Raw genomic sequence first — 14530 nt, 5'->3', positions numbered from 1 at the left:
TATTCATATTCATGTTACTATTTATGTAGCCAAAAGGTGGAAACAATTTAAATCTCCATCAAATACTGGACAAATAAAATGTGTTTTACTCATAAAATAGAATAGTATTTGGCAATAAAAAGAAATGAAATACTGATATAAGCTACAACAAGGATGAAATTTGATCACACGTTGTATTATCCCATTTATATGAAATGAACAGAAGAGGCAAACCCATAAAGACAGATAGTAGAGTAGTGATCACTAAAGCTGGATACTGTTGGAGGAAATGGAGAGTGACTGAGAATAAGTACAGTGTTTCCTTTGGGGGTGATGAAAATGTTCTAAAATTAATTGTAGTGATGACTGCACAGCTCTAAATATACTAAAAACCACTGAATTATATACTTTAAATGGGTGTGTTGTATGGTATGTGAATTATATCTCAATCAAGCTGTATTTTTTAGAAAAAGATACGCTGGTAACAAACAGAAGTAATCAGAAGATTGACGCCCACTGGGAATGCCTGCATTTGGCAAAGTGTGCTGATGTGCCAGGGCCGCAATGTGTGTGCGGCGACACAGAAGTGAATCAGATGCCACTTCTACCCTCAGGTTGGTCACAGTCTCTCCAGATGCAAGGGGAGTTCAGACAACTGTGAAAAGATCAGCATTTGTGGGGCACTGGGTGCATGAAGCCTAGGAGCTCCTGGGAGGGGCATCCTCACCCTGAGAATATGGAGCGAGGGGTGTGAGGTCACCTTCAGGGAGTGAAACTAGAAATAGGTGTACTATGTCGGAGAGCACAGTGAGTCCCTGACCCCAAGGCTCAGCTGCCGCTCATTTCACAGTATTGCAATACCTACAGCAGTGGTGCTCTAAGGAAATAAATTTGCCCCCAGACCTTTGACAATGCCCGGAGACATTTTTACTGTCACAACTCAGGGGGGTAGAGTGCTACTAGCATGTAGTGACAAGGCTCAGTACAGCCATCCAACAACAAAGAATCACCTGGTCCAAAATGTCAATAGTGCCAAAAGCTTCAGAAACCGAGATCTGAAGCAAGTAAACACTGTTCAGCAGGGGAATGATCAGCCACAGATAATGCTTAGAGAAGGGAGACTCACAGAAGCCAACTTTCAACAGAAACCATAGGCTGAATTGTGTCCCCCAATCAACAAAAAGATATGTTGAAATCCTAACTCCCAAGACCTCAGAATACAAGCTTATTTGGAAATAGTCATTGCAGATGTAATTAGTTAAGATGAGGTCATACTGGAATAGAGGGCCCCCCCCAACACATGACTAGCATCCTCATAACAAGAATGCCACTTGAAGATGACAGCAGATATCGGGGTGATGCATCTACAAGCCAAGGAAGACCAAAGAGTGGTCACAAACCAGCAGAAACTAAAGAGGAGTGGAACTGTATTCTTTCTCACACCCTCCAAAGGAACCAACCCTGCCAACACCCTAATCTCAGAGTTCTAGGCTCTAGGCTCCAGAACTGTGGAAGAATAAATTTCTGTTGTCTAAGCCAGTGTGTGGTACTTTGTTCTGGCAGCCCTAGCAAACTGATACATCCAAGCACTGTTTATGGGAGACAGCATCTTGGCCAATGGACTTTGCACATCCTAGACCCCCATTATTCAGTCCCTACATGTCCCTTAGTTCTGTTTCCAGGCTTATCAGGTTATAGATAATTATGATACTCACCCCCTCCCCATCCCAGGGGAAGGATGGGCTGATTGTTCAGTCCAAGTATGCCAGCCCCAATGCCTCTCTGGCTCGAGCTCTCCTGAACATTGACAAGGGAGAATCTCTGAATCTCTGTCTCAGAGCAGAGAGCCAGACCCAGCTGGCCTCACCTGAGGCTGGTGGTTTCCAAAGTCTGCACAGAGTGTGCAAGGCAAGGGATGAACAAGAACTTCCACTGGAGTGAAGGAAGGAAACATTAGACATTATTTAGAATTTCTTTTAAATTAGAAATAAAGTTTAATAATAGTCAATGCATGAATTGACAAGAAAACCTGTAAATAGCTTGTGGGTAAATATTCACGTATTGCGGACGTGTACTTCAGAACAACAGCAGTGACAGGAGTGGTCACTGCCTTACATCTTATCACTGTCATTTCTCTGCTCTGGCTTGAAACTGATTTATTTAAGACCTTAACTGTCAGGCTAAGGGATCTGGCTTCTATCCTGTGGGCTGTGAAAGCCCTCAGAAGGTTTTGAGAGGGAAATAGTAGCAATTCTGGAGGAAGGTTAACAGCATGGCAATTAGTGTGGATTCTGGAACCAGCTGAATAATTTCCAAGCTGTAATATTTACTAGTTTGTAACATCTGTAAATATTTGTAATATTTGCTGTTTAACCTTGGGCAAGTTGTTTAGCCTCTTCACGCCTCTGGTTTCTCATTTGTAATATGAGGGTAATAAGAGTAATCACCTCTTGATATGGTAGTAAAGACTGAGAGAGAAGACACGTTTGGAGCACCTCACACAGGGCATCTGGCACATGGCAGTCATCAATAAGTGCTGTGATCCTATTTTAGGATATCACTATCTTGGACCCACATTTCAAAGTAAGATGCAGACCTCAAGCCACCACATTCTAGAACTAGTTCTTCAAATTTAGGTGGAAGCTGCCTAGAAAACAGTATTTGAAGATACATGAATTCTTTGGCTCCAAAACCTTCTGGTTTATTCAGTCCTGGGTATAATGGCTTTGAATGCCTCTGATAACATGCAAAAGCATGCCTGGAAGGTGTAAGCCATTACATGCCTCATTTTGTGCATATACAAATTTAAATCCAGGTCTACCATACACCAGTGTACCAAGCTGTCTTTATTCTAAACTGGTAAGCTCTAGAACTAGTGTCTCCCCAAATGTCTTATATTTTTACTTCAAAATATTTTTACTTCCTGGTTTCACAGACTTGGGGCTATACCTGCCCCATCACTAAACAGCCTTAATTGGGGATTTTGAAATCAAAATGAAAAAATGACAGGTGGTGTTATGTTCTTAGCCACTCAGTCTCTAACTGGTTTTAAAATTCACCCCTTTCCCCCTCGGAAAATTCAAGTCATTTTCTCAGTTTAAGGAGTATTTGCAGGAGATGAATTTGTTCTTGTTAACCCCGATTCTGACGGGTCCTCTGACAAATTACGTTTAAGAGCTCCATCTGCTGGCCAAAGTTTAAAATAAAAAAAATGAAAGAATAAGCAGGAGCTTAAATGGTCTTACGCCTTTAATCAGCAGCTTAACTACTTAACCATGAAAATGAGCTTCCCCGGGCTAATGAGACTTGCCCAATTTGCAGAAACCCAGTGTTTATTTTTGTAGCACAATTTTCCAGCTGCCTGCATCCTGCGTTCCTTTACAGTGTGGAGCATCTGCTTATGCTGCGTTGTTGGTGTATACAGGTTTGCTTAAAGCCCCCCCTGGATACTGAGAGGCAGAGGATGAGCTAGGTGTCCCAGGTTTGAAAACTGGATTATGGGATCCAGATTCTGGGTTCTGCCTATCGGGACCCAGGAATTAGATACAAGTCTCTTTATATTTCATTATTAAACCAAAAAAAAATGATAAGAAGACAAGGTGAAATTTGATGATATGGTGTAAAAGCAAGGAAATCAATAAGAACTGAAGCAATGTGGTCCACGGTCAGCACATCTCCGGCTCTCTCTCATTCTGCTCTTTAAAAAATGCAAGTGTTTCTGCAATAACGAGATATATGGGTTCCTGGGGGAGAGGAGAAAAACACAGTTTCTGCAAAATGGCAAACTAAAAATAAAAGACTTATGGGCACAATAGGACTGAGGCAGACAGTTGAAAGCTTACACAACTTTGCAACCAGAGCCCTAACCAAAGCAATAACAATCTTAATAAAAAATACCAGCAGAGTTTAAAAAGAGCTTAGCACCTAATAAATAAAAAATTCTGCAGAAGACAAAGGAACTTGCCTGAAAAAGAAAAAAGAAAGAGAACGTAATTTGGTAGCAGGCAGTGTGGGAGAAACTGTCGCCTCCTGAGTCTTGGAGGTAAGGGAACAATCGGCAGGATCGGAGCACTGAGCAGGGAGCACTTCTAGACAAAGACGATGCTAAGGCGACAGGGAGACAGGAGGCAGGGAGAAGTGCACTGCCCTGCCTCCCTTCTCCACTTGCTGCCATCAGCCTTGGTCCTAAACCTCACCTTCATCTTCTGACAGGCTGGGAGCATCACCTACAAACCAATACGATTTCCACGTTTCACTGACATTGTTCCACTCCGCCATTTACTCATCACATTTGAGCTAATTTATGTTAAAATCACGCACAAACACACCAGCGTTATAGCAAAACAGACTGAACTTGGTATGCTTCCCTGGCATACATTTGACACAAACCCCTGCTGAAAGGCTAGATCCGTCAGGCCTGCATCTTCCTCTTGCCTCTCTCCTTACAAACTCAATGTTGGGTTCACAATGTCCCCACCTCCTGGCTACAGGGGCACCATCAAGGCTTTGGGCTCCTGGGCTCTTCAGTTATGTCTGAGGTACTATCAGGTAGTTAGCAACACTGTGGATATTTGACAAGCTTATTTTGGCTACTAGTGAGAGACTCCAAACAACAACTATCTTAAGAAAGGATAACATTTTGCTAACCTAGTCAAAAGTTCAGCTGCACATACAACTTCAGGCTTAGCTGGAGTCAGAGGCTCAAATTTGGTTCCTGTCTCTCCTTCTCACCTTCATTCTCCACATTTTCTGCTTTCCTTGGTGATAGTGTCATTCTTTTCCAGGCCCTGTCCCATTGATGGCACCTGGACCTTCCAGACCCATAATCCTCATAGCTAGCAATGCCAGAGAGAAGGGAGCTTCTCCTTCCCAATAGTTTTTGTAATAATAATAATAATAATAATAATAATAATAATAATAATAATAATAATAATAATAAGGAGCAAACGGGAACAATCTCATTGGTGTGGCTTGATGCACGTGCTCCCCAACCTTGCCTTAGTCCACTAGACATGACCGGAGGATGAAGTCTCTGACTGGCTGGGTCAGGCTGCGGGCTGATCCTTGGATTCAGGGACTGGGTCAGCCCCAGCCAAACCAGCTGTACTTGGAGAGGGAGCAGCTCCCAAGAGAGAGACAGGTCCAGTGCCTGGAAAGGGGGATGGATTAACACAGACACCCATCACCCATAGAGGTCTAAGCCAGGCACTTGTCTAGTAGCTTGGGAGGTCTGGGGAATCTGGTTTCTGATGAACACGGTATCTGAGACAAACTATTTACCTTGGATTTAAACAAAGAACAGAAACAGATGGATCTGGTCTGCTTGTATATTTTGTTTGGCCTGAGAGTGCTGTTTTTTATTTTTTTAATTGGCTGCCAACAATTAGAACTCGCAAAATTCAGGGTTTCTCTTAAATGGGAGCCACTTTGTGCCCATTTTCCCACATGGAGAGTTGAATAGGAGCTGCCCCTTTATTGACCCGTCTTCTCCTGTTCACAGTAGTCCTCACTGGTCCCTGTGCTCCTCCGTCCTCCCCCAGGTCACTCATTTTGTATCCACTTGGCCCCTGGAGGCATCTGGATTTGCAATCTGCCACGTGAGTTTAACTCTGGCCGCCCGGTGGCAGTTGGCACTAATCAGAAAGGGCTGGGTCAGATGCCATCTGTCTCTCTCTGCTGTCCTGTCTTCACAGTGTTTCAGACAAGCCTGCAAATGAGTCAGTGGTCAGGTGCTCTAATACTAGGACTTGCTGCCTTAGTATGGCACCTTTAAAGCCAACTAGCAGGCATTTACTGAGATACTTACTTTTTCCCCCAGCTGTAGGCAAATGAAAAGGTAACTTTGCCCTCCCCTATTCCTGGAAGGACAGACATGCATTTTTGTCCAAGAAAACTAAGCAGCCTTTGCCTTATAGGAAAATTAACAGGCTTTTGTTTTCAAAGACCTAGTCACATAGACCCTAGAGCTGGATTGTTCCAGGGAGGAAAGTATCCCAAAGGCTGAGGAGAGGGAAAACCCCCAAACCAGAAGAGAGGCTTCTTTGAGACTCAAGGCTAGAGGGGAGAAGCTGGATTCATAAATGATCATGACCTTCACTTCACTTAAAGTCCTCAGGAGAAGCAGGAGTCAGTATCTGTTAGAATTTCTTCTGTTGTAAATGATAGAAGATATAGCCAAACAGGCTTAAAGAGGAGAAAAAAAGATGAAGGAAATTGGGTAATTCATTTGTTTGTTACTAAAAAGTGTATGGGTAACTGACTAGTGGTATGGCTTGATCCAGGAATCTAAAATATGCCCTGAGGACTATTTTTATCCATCTCTCAACATTGCATTTCCCTCTCTCCAATGACTTCATTGTCAGGATCCATGTAACGTTCCTCCAGCAGCTGTCTCAAACAAACTCTCACTGGCTTCTCAACAGAATAGAAGTCAATCACTGAGCCAATTACAAAAACTATGAAACACAGTACTCTAATTGGCCAGTCACGTGCTTCTTCCCTGAAACTGAGAATTGGGTACTATAACTGGAAGAAGTCAGGTATGGATGCTGAGTAGCAAAAAACTATTAGAGGCTCCAAACAGGGATGGCTAAGGACACTGGGTACATGGAACCACGGCTTCTGTTAAGAATCTTGGCAAAGATCTCTGTGTGCAAGCTTGCTGCTTCTGAACATGGGCAAGGAGTACCAAGAGCTGCACCCACCTGCAAAAAGCCTTCTTTTGGGGATACCCATAAGCCCCCAGGGCTCTTGCACAATCACTAGGCAGGAAAGGTGTATACATAGGCATGCATGTGTGCACACACGTGCACACACATGCACAGAGAGGCACATGCAATGATAGGCTTTGCTTCCCTGATTAATTCTGCAGATAAAGGACTGAGTTTGTTTTGGACTGTGATGTTTCTAACACTTAAATAACTGGAGTAGATTTGTTTCATCCTATATACTAAGGTCTCCAATCTATTGTCTCTTTCCTATGGTCTCTGAGCGATTACAACTGTGTTCCACTCCTCTCTCTTGCTACTTTCATTATCTCTAAGTCAGCTCTTTCCAGGGCTCTTTCATCACCCAGTGCCACATATCCCTGCCCACACTTGTCTTTGTTCTGCAGGCATTAAAGCTGTGTACTCCACATAGTACTGGCAAATCTATAATCGAATCCTAATCTACACAGCCGAAGGAGGTACTTACATCCCTTCAAAACGCTTCTTCATTTTTGTTAGAAAGAACTGGCCAGAGGACAGACAGCTGTGCCCGACAGAACTGTATATTAACCCACAGGCACAGAGAGCAGGGGCAGCATGGTTGGCAGGCACCCATTTGCATCAAGGAGTGGAAAAGCAACATTGGACACGCCCTGAGCACAGGAACACAGAAAGAAATACCTGGGAGGGGATTTTGGGACCACCTGGAACTCCTTTGCGAGCAGATGGGACTAGGCAATCAAGATGTGGGATTGTATGTTAATTCAGTGTATTTTACACTCTCAAGCCGTGAAGCCAGGAGGCTCTGAGGTAACATAGATGAGGTTAGCAGTGGCCAGTAAACAGTAGGTGTGGCCTATATGGTCCCCCACCCCACCCTTTCCCCCTTTACAATAAAGCCCCTCTGCCCAGATTCTGCTGTTTTTGTGTTTCAATAAAAACTCTCCCATTCCACCTTATTTGCCTTGTAGCCCAGCTCCTCCAGGTATACTATGTATAAAGTGAACACACGTTCTCTGCTGCCTGGCAACGTGAGAAAAAGCTGGTGTATGAGGCTCAGTGAATAAGCAGAGATGATGTTACTCATTCATTCATTCATTCAACAAATATTTAGCTTAATATGCGCCAGGCATTGTGTCAGTTCCAAACCAAATTGTATATCTGCTTAGAAAAAAAAAACCTAATAGAACTGGCACACCTAGAAGATGCATTTTTTCTTCCGTATTATGTTTTCTACCTTTCCTATGAGATTTTACAATTGGAAGAACTAATACTTACCACTGACATTAAAACACACACACACATCCCCCAAAACCTTCGCAACTTCTGGCTAAATGTCAAAACACCCAGCACATCTTCCTGCTTTCAAAAGTTATTCACTCTTAAAATCATGGTTGGACAAGCTGTCCCTCCAGTGGGTAATTACCAAGCTTGATCTGAATTCAGACATACACTAGAAAGAAGCAGCGCAAAAAGAACTCTGTCCCAAGAAAGCTTATACCGTAGTTGGAAAGACAAGAGAAATACCTGAAATAACTACATTGCCCCCAAAGGGACAGGCACTCAGTAGGACTACCTTCCTGGCCCCCTTGTACAGGGGTGGGTCCTTGTGACAAGTTTGGTGTCACTTGCAGGCCAAACATTCAAAGGAATGTCTGTGGAAGACCCTCCAGAGTTCTCTTTCCGTCTGGGACTGGCTGCCAAGATGGCGGAGCAGAAGGAGCTGCAGCTCACGTCCTCTCAGACACACCGAGATCACGGCTAACGCCAGAACAGCCGTCGAGTAAAAAAAAAAAAGACTGGAAACTACCAGAAAAGATCTTATATGGCTAAAAAAGGAGGCGGCAGGAGGGGAGGACTCGCGATATAATCAGGTCCCATACCCGCTGGGCGGGCGACCCACGAACTGGAGAATAATTACAGTGCAGAGCTTCTCCCACGGGAGCAGGAGTTCTGCGTCCCAGTCAGGCTCCTCAGCCCGCGGGTCCGGCTCTGGGAATAGAAGCCTCCAGAGTGCTGGGCGTTGAAGGCCAGCAGGGCTTGATTACAGGAGCTTCGTGTGACTGAGGACACAGACTACATACACTTAAGGGTTGCAGAGAAACTCTCCCTCTCGCTGAGACCAAGGACAAAAGCGGTAATTTCATAGAAGCCTGGGTCAGACCTACCTGCTGGGCTTGCGGGTCTCCTGGCCAAGCGACAGGTGGCTGCGGCTCACCCTGAGGGCGTAGACATGGTGGCCGACATACAGGGCTGTTCTTCTGAATGAACTCTCCTTCCGGGAGGCTAACATCTTGCTGGGACTTTAGCAGCGAGACTTGGCCCCACTCAACAGCCTTTAGGCTCCAGAGCTGGGACGCCTCAGGACAAACAACTAACTAGCAGACAGACTGCCTAAGGCTGACCCCACAGCTGCCTCTCCACACGCCCCTAGACGCGGCCCTGCCCACCGGAAGGCCAAGACCCAGCTCCACCCACCAGTGGGCAGGCACCTGCCCCTCCCGCCAGGAAGCGGGCACAAGCCTCTAGAGCCGCCTCACCCACCAGAAGCAAGAAAACTTCCATTTCGCAACCTGCAACCTGCGGAACAAGCTCGCAAACACAGGACAGAAACTACCCTGGGACCAGCTAGCTACAGGCCCCTGGGTGACGCGAGAGAAGTGCACTGCTGGGACGCATAGGACGTCTCCTACAGAGGGCTCCCCTCCAAGGTCGAGAAACGTAACTCACCTGCCACACACATAATACAAATAGAAATTTAGACAAAATGAGACGGCAAAGGAATACCTTCCAGACAAAGGAACAAGATAAAACCCCTGAAGAACTAACTGATGTAGAGATAGGCAGGCGTGCGAGAATGAGTTCAGAGTTATGATGGTAAGGTTAATTAAATATCTCAGGAGGAGAATGGATGAACAGAGCGAGAAGATAGACCTTGTTAGCAAAGAGGTAGAAAAATAAAGAATAACCAGAGATGAAGAATACAGAATTCTCTTCCCTCTGGCACAGTGACCGGCACCATTTGAGTTACAGCAGCTCCATCATTTGGGGTCCCCGCATGTCTGCCATGAGCACAGCCCTCTGCCAACCCATGATGAACATGTAGTAGAAACGAGAAATAAATCTGCTTTGGTTTTAAGCCACCAAGGGTTGGAGGTTGTTTGTTACCACAACATAACCTGGGTTATTCTGACTGAAACATGAAAAGGATGTAATGGTTAAACCTCTAGAGCACTCTAGGGTACAGGGAAGGATACGAAAGAACTGAGACTAGCAAACGCAGTGACTTTTTAAAAAAGAGTGTTCCAAAGCTACAGGCTGCCAAGCTTGACATGGACCCTCTACAAGAGTCTGGAAGGAATAAGTAAAGAGAATGGTCTGTGAACACTTAGAGAAAAAAGCCGAGACCATTAAGGAGTCAATGTGGTTTAAAGACAATCAAAACCAACTAATTTTCATTTGCTTTGCAGACAGGTCTTAAGTCCTGGGTCTTGGCAGACAGGTCTTAAGTCCTTCTGGGTCATTCTTTGGAATGGCTACTAAAGAGAGTTTTATAAAGGGACTATACACGAAGATGAGCAGGCTGCAGGAAAACCACAAGAAGTAGTGCAGTCCCATGGGCTAGAGTAGTGGGGATGTTACCATCGGAGCCTGAAGGAGGGAGGGGTGAAAAGGCAGGGCCACACAGTCTGGCCGGCTATCGTCATCTTGCATTAAGGGAGCCTGGAGAATAAATATCCCAACTCGTCCTTCTCTTTCCCTCCAATTTCTTGTCTCCACTGGCCAACCCAACCGGAAAGCCACCTAGAGGGCAAAGGAGCCATTGATGTAGTCTGGATAAGTCAGAATCCTGGGCACAGAGCAGGATAGAGAAGGGCAGAAAGCAGATCTGGAGGGACAAATAGAAGATATCCAGCTGAAGATTACTAGGGAAATTGAATATACATGATGCATCTGGACTGGAGTGAGGTATTTGACAAAAGTTGTCAGGAATTTCTCAAATAAGCAGTATTGCTCGCACCCTCTTCTGTGGGCCCATAGCACTGTGTACTTGAGCCCTGGAGCGGGTGGTGGTCACTGTAGTTTTATCTTCTCAGCAGGCTTCCCCAACTCCCTTCTGGCCATCTCCCTCATACTCTCCAAGGAACTTTCCCCCAGTCCTTGTGTTTTGGATGTGGTCAATTGCCACACCCTGTCTATCCCTAATCCTCAACTCCAAAGGGTGGACACCTGGGTCAATCAAGCTAGATAGAGTCTTAGGAACATGCCTGCTGACAGTAACAAGAAAGATGCTATCTTGCCTCCAGTTTACAGTGCTGGAAAGATGCAAGTTTGGAGCAATGAATAGCTATCTTCCATAGCCTGGCAGGAGACGTTATTTACAATAAGAGAGTTTGTGGTCTTCACACAGAGAAAGCAAAAAAACAAAAACAAAAACAAAAAAAACTAAAAGATGAAAAAACTTTATATTGCTTGAGTTTCTGGATTAAACTGTTTCTGAGGTTAAGTCACTGCTAAATTTCTCACTTACATGATCCACTCCATTGCCACATTCACTTTTGCTAGTTTGAGCTGGTTTTCTTTTGCTTACAGCAGAAATCTCTCATTAATCTACAGAGCTTCCATCTTAACCTCACAGTGGTCTCAATAGTTATTTAATAAAATACATTTTAACTTGAATGATAAAGGCTAGTACGTGATAGTAGTAACTACTACTGTGGAGTGCTCCCTAAATATTCAAGGGATGAATGATCATCACCCAAGAAATGAAAGCCTTGTCAAAAGACAGGGCAGGACCCAGCTGAGACTACAGAGTCCTGTGTCCCTCTCCTGGAATTACAGTTTCTGCCTGTCCTAGGCCTTCGTATAATGTCTGCCTCTGCTGGTGAAGCCACAGAAGGAAAAGAAGGTCGTGGTCAGTTTCTCCCTTCTTCCTTGCTCCACTGTCTTCCAATTGTTCAAGCTGCCATTTTGGGACTTCTTTCAGCTCATATACAGGAAGGAGCAGGAGGTTTGAGGAAAAAGATAATGCCCTCCAGAGATAACTTTTTTTAAATTTTAAATTTACCCATCATCTTTGGGTAAATATCCTTTACCCATTTTATTTTATTGAGGTATAGTCAGTTTACAATGTGTTAATTTCTGGTATACAGCACAATGCTTCAGTCATACATGAATATACGTATATTCATTTTCATATTCTTTTTCACTGTAAGCTACTATAAGATATTGAATATATTTCCCCATGCTATACAGTATAAACTTGTTTATCTATTTTATATATACCAGTCTGTATTTGCAAATCTCAAACTCCCAGTTTATCCCTTCCCACCCACCTAGAGATAACGTGTTAACACAGCTTTAAGACCCAGTGGGTAGCAGGTACCAAAGCACTGGCTCTTTCTCCCATGAAGGACTTCTGTGGGTTTTTCAAAAACTCTCTTCAGTGGGGCTCTCCCATTGCACCATCCTAAGCTATGAGTGATGCAAACTCTGGCTGACTGCTCACCCCTGGCTCCTCTCCCTGCTCCCCACAGCTCCCTTGGTACATTCCATGCAGCCTCTCTCTCCTGGTGTGAGGTCCTATGGGTTGGCTCCTTCAAGGTGACTAATGTCCCATGGAGAACATGCCCCTTGCCCTGACATAAGCACAACCCACCTTATTCACTCTGCTGCCCTGTCTCCTTCCTCTGCCAGCAAGGTCAGCTCTAGCCAGGTTCACTCTTTGACTTTCCAGGCACTAGTCAGGCATCAGCTGCTGTACTATACAGAAGCTTCTCTTGCTTGGTTCAAACTGGAGGACTGGGACAACTCTCCTCTCCATTAACAGGGGAAGGGAATCACACAGTTCGCCAACTCTTTTCAAAGAAATTCTCCAGTTCTCCAGAGTTATTCCAGTTCTCTTCCTCTGATCCCCTAGTTTCCCTTACAAATGGTCTAGACATTGATGGTGGTGAGCTGAGACTCATGAGCTGACTGGAGACTTCCAATTAGCAAGGTCTTCCTGGACAGCAAAATTTCTTTCTTTAGAACCATACCATTCAACGTGGCAGCCACTAGCCATGTACAGCTAATGAGCACTTGAAGTATGATTGGTTCAGAGTGGGGTATGCCGTGAGTGTCACCAACACACCAGCTTTCAAAGACTTAGTGTGAATAAAATAATGTAAAATATCTCATTAATATCTTGTATATTCATTAGATGTTGAAATAATATTTTTGATACATTGAATGAATTGAATAACTCATTAAAATTGATTTCATCTGTCCTTTTTAATGTGGCTACTAGAAATTTTTAATTACATACACAGCTCACATATTTCTGTTGGATAGTGCTGCTTTAAAATGAATGGGGAAAAAAGAAGATAAAAATTTAAAAAGATAAAATGCATGGGCACATGGCTTTAGGGACTGGCCAAACTCTGAGACAGGAAAAGTCTCAGTCAAGAGGCTGTTAGGTGATATTTGTAAAATCCCTTAGACCACTGCCTGGCACATATTAAGCACTCAATAATTAGGATGGGGGAGAGAATGGAGGTGGAAAAGACGTTATTGTTGTAGTAGTAGCTGATGTGGTTAATGATATTCATCTCCCTTCTCCCATCTGTAAAACAAGAAAAAGAATTTATGCCCTGCCGATGTCTCAAGGTTGCAGTGCAGTTTGAGTGAAATAGGGTGTACAAAAGCTCTTTAAACTGTAAATAGGTGCATACGCAGTGGTTGCCACAGTGATAATAATCATGATGGCTGCAGAAATACCCTGGCTCATGCGGGGAGCGCCTCTGGAATTGGGCTTCTGGAACCCAGGGCTGGGGCAGGCTGGCCATGGGCCCAGGCACTCCTTCCATTGCATCAGAGTGAATGCTGGGCCACCGCCAGGTGGCAGTGGAAGCCCAGCTGCGGTCCCCGGGATCCCTGCCCCGCTCAGGAAGACGCACTCGCTTCTCTGAGGCCCCCTGAGTGAAGCACCTTTTGCATTTCAAGCTGGATGCTAGGCACTGTGCGGAATACCAAAGGGGAAAGGGGCAGAGAGTATATAAATTAGGAGTTTGGGATTAACAGATACACACTACTACGTGCAAAACAGATAAACAAGGACCTCCTATATATATCACAGAGAATGATATTCAATATCTTGTAATAACCTAGAATGGAAAAGAATCTGAAAAAGAATATATCTATATCTGTATCTATATATATTCTTATATATATTTTCTGTGTACCTGAAACTAACACAACATTGTAAATCAACTACATTTCAACATTAAAAAAGAAGAAGAAAAAAAAGTTTTCTAAGACTTGGTCGAGGCTTCAGGGGCTGCAGGGTAAGGAAGGAAATCGACCCCCAAACAACTGATAGAATAGTGATCATCCCTGCAGGGTCAGAGGATGGGTCTACGGCTGTGACTTGGCTTGTGGGGAATTAGGAGGAGCTTCCAGAGATGTGACATTTGAGCAGGGTTCTCAGGAAGAAAGCCGTCTCTCAGTGGCGACATGGGGGGTGGGGAGGGACATTCCAGGCAGATGATGGAGCAAGAGCAAATAGCACCTGGGCCATTTGGAAAAGGGGGAGGGCGTTTGAAAATGAACAATAAGGGTGTGTGTGCTGTAGGCGCTTAGTGATTGAACGTTAGTGAAGTCAAATGTCCCGAAATGGGCAGGATTATGTCATGTATTATGAAGAAGCGTCCTGCCTGAAATGGCAATAGCAGCCCCACTGAGAAACTGAGAGTCTGGGTGGGGAAGGAAAGTTTGAGTGTGAGATATGAGTGGAAAGATAAATTAAAGCCAAACTGTAAAGGGCCTCATGGCTAGACACGGGCCTTGGGCCCTCTCGCAAGTGA

Source organism: Vicugna pacos, chromosome 10 (assembly GCF_048564905.1).
Source record: "Vicugna pacos chromosome 10, VicPac4, whole genome shotgun sequence".
In the NCBI taxonomy this organism is placed as follows: Eukaryota; Metazoa; Chordata; class Mammalia; order Artiodactyla; family Camelidae; genus Vicugna; species Vicugna pacos.
The sequence above is the reverse complement of the archived record's forward strand: the minus strand, read 5'-3'. Positions refer to the sequence as shown.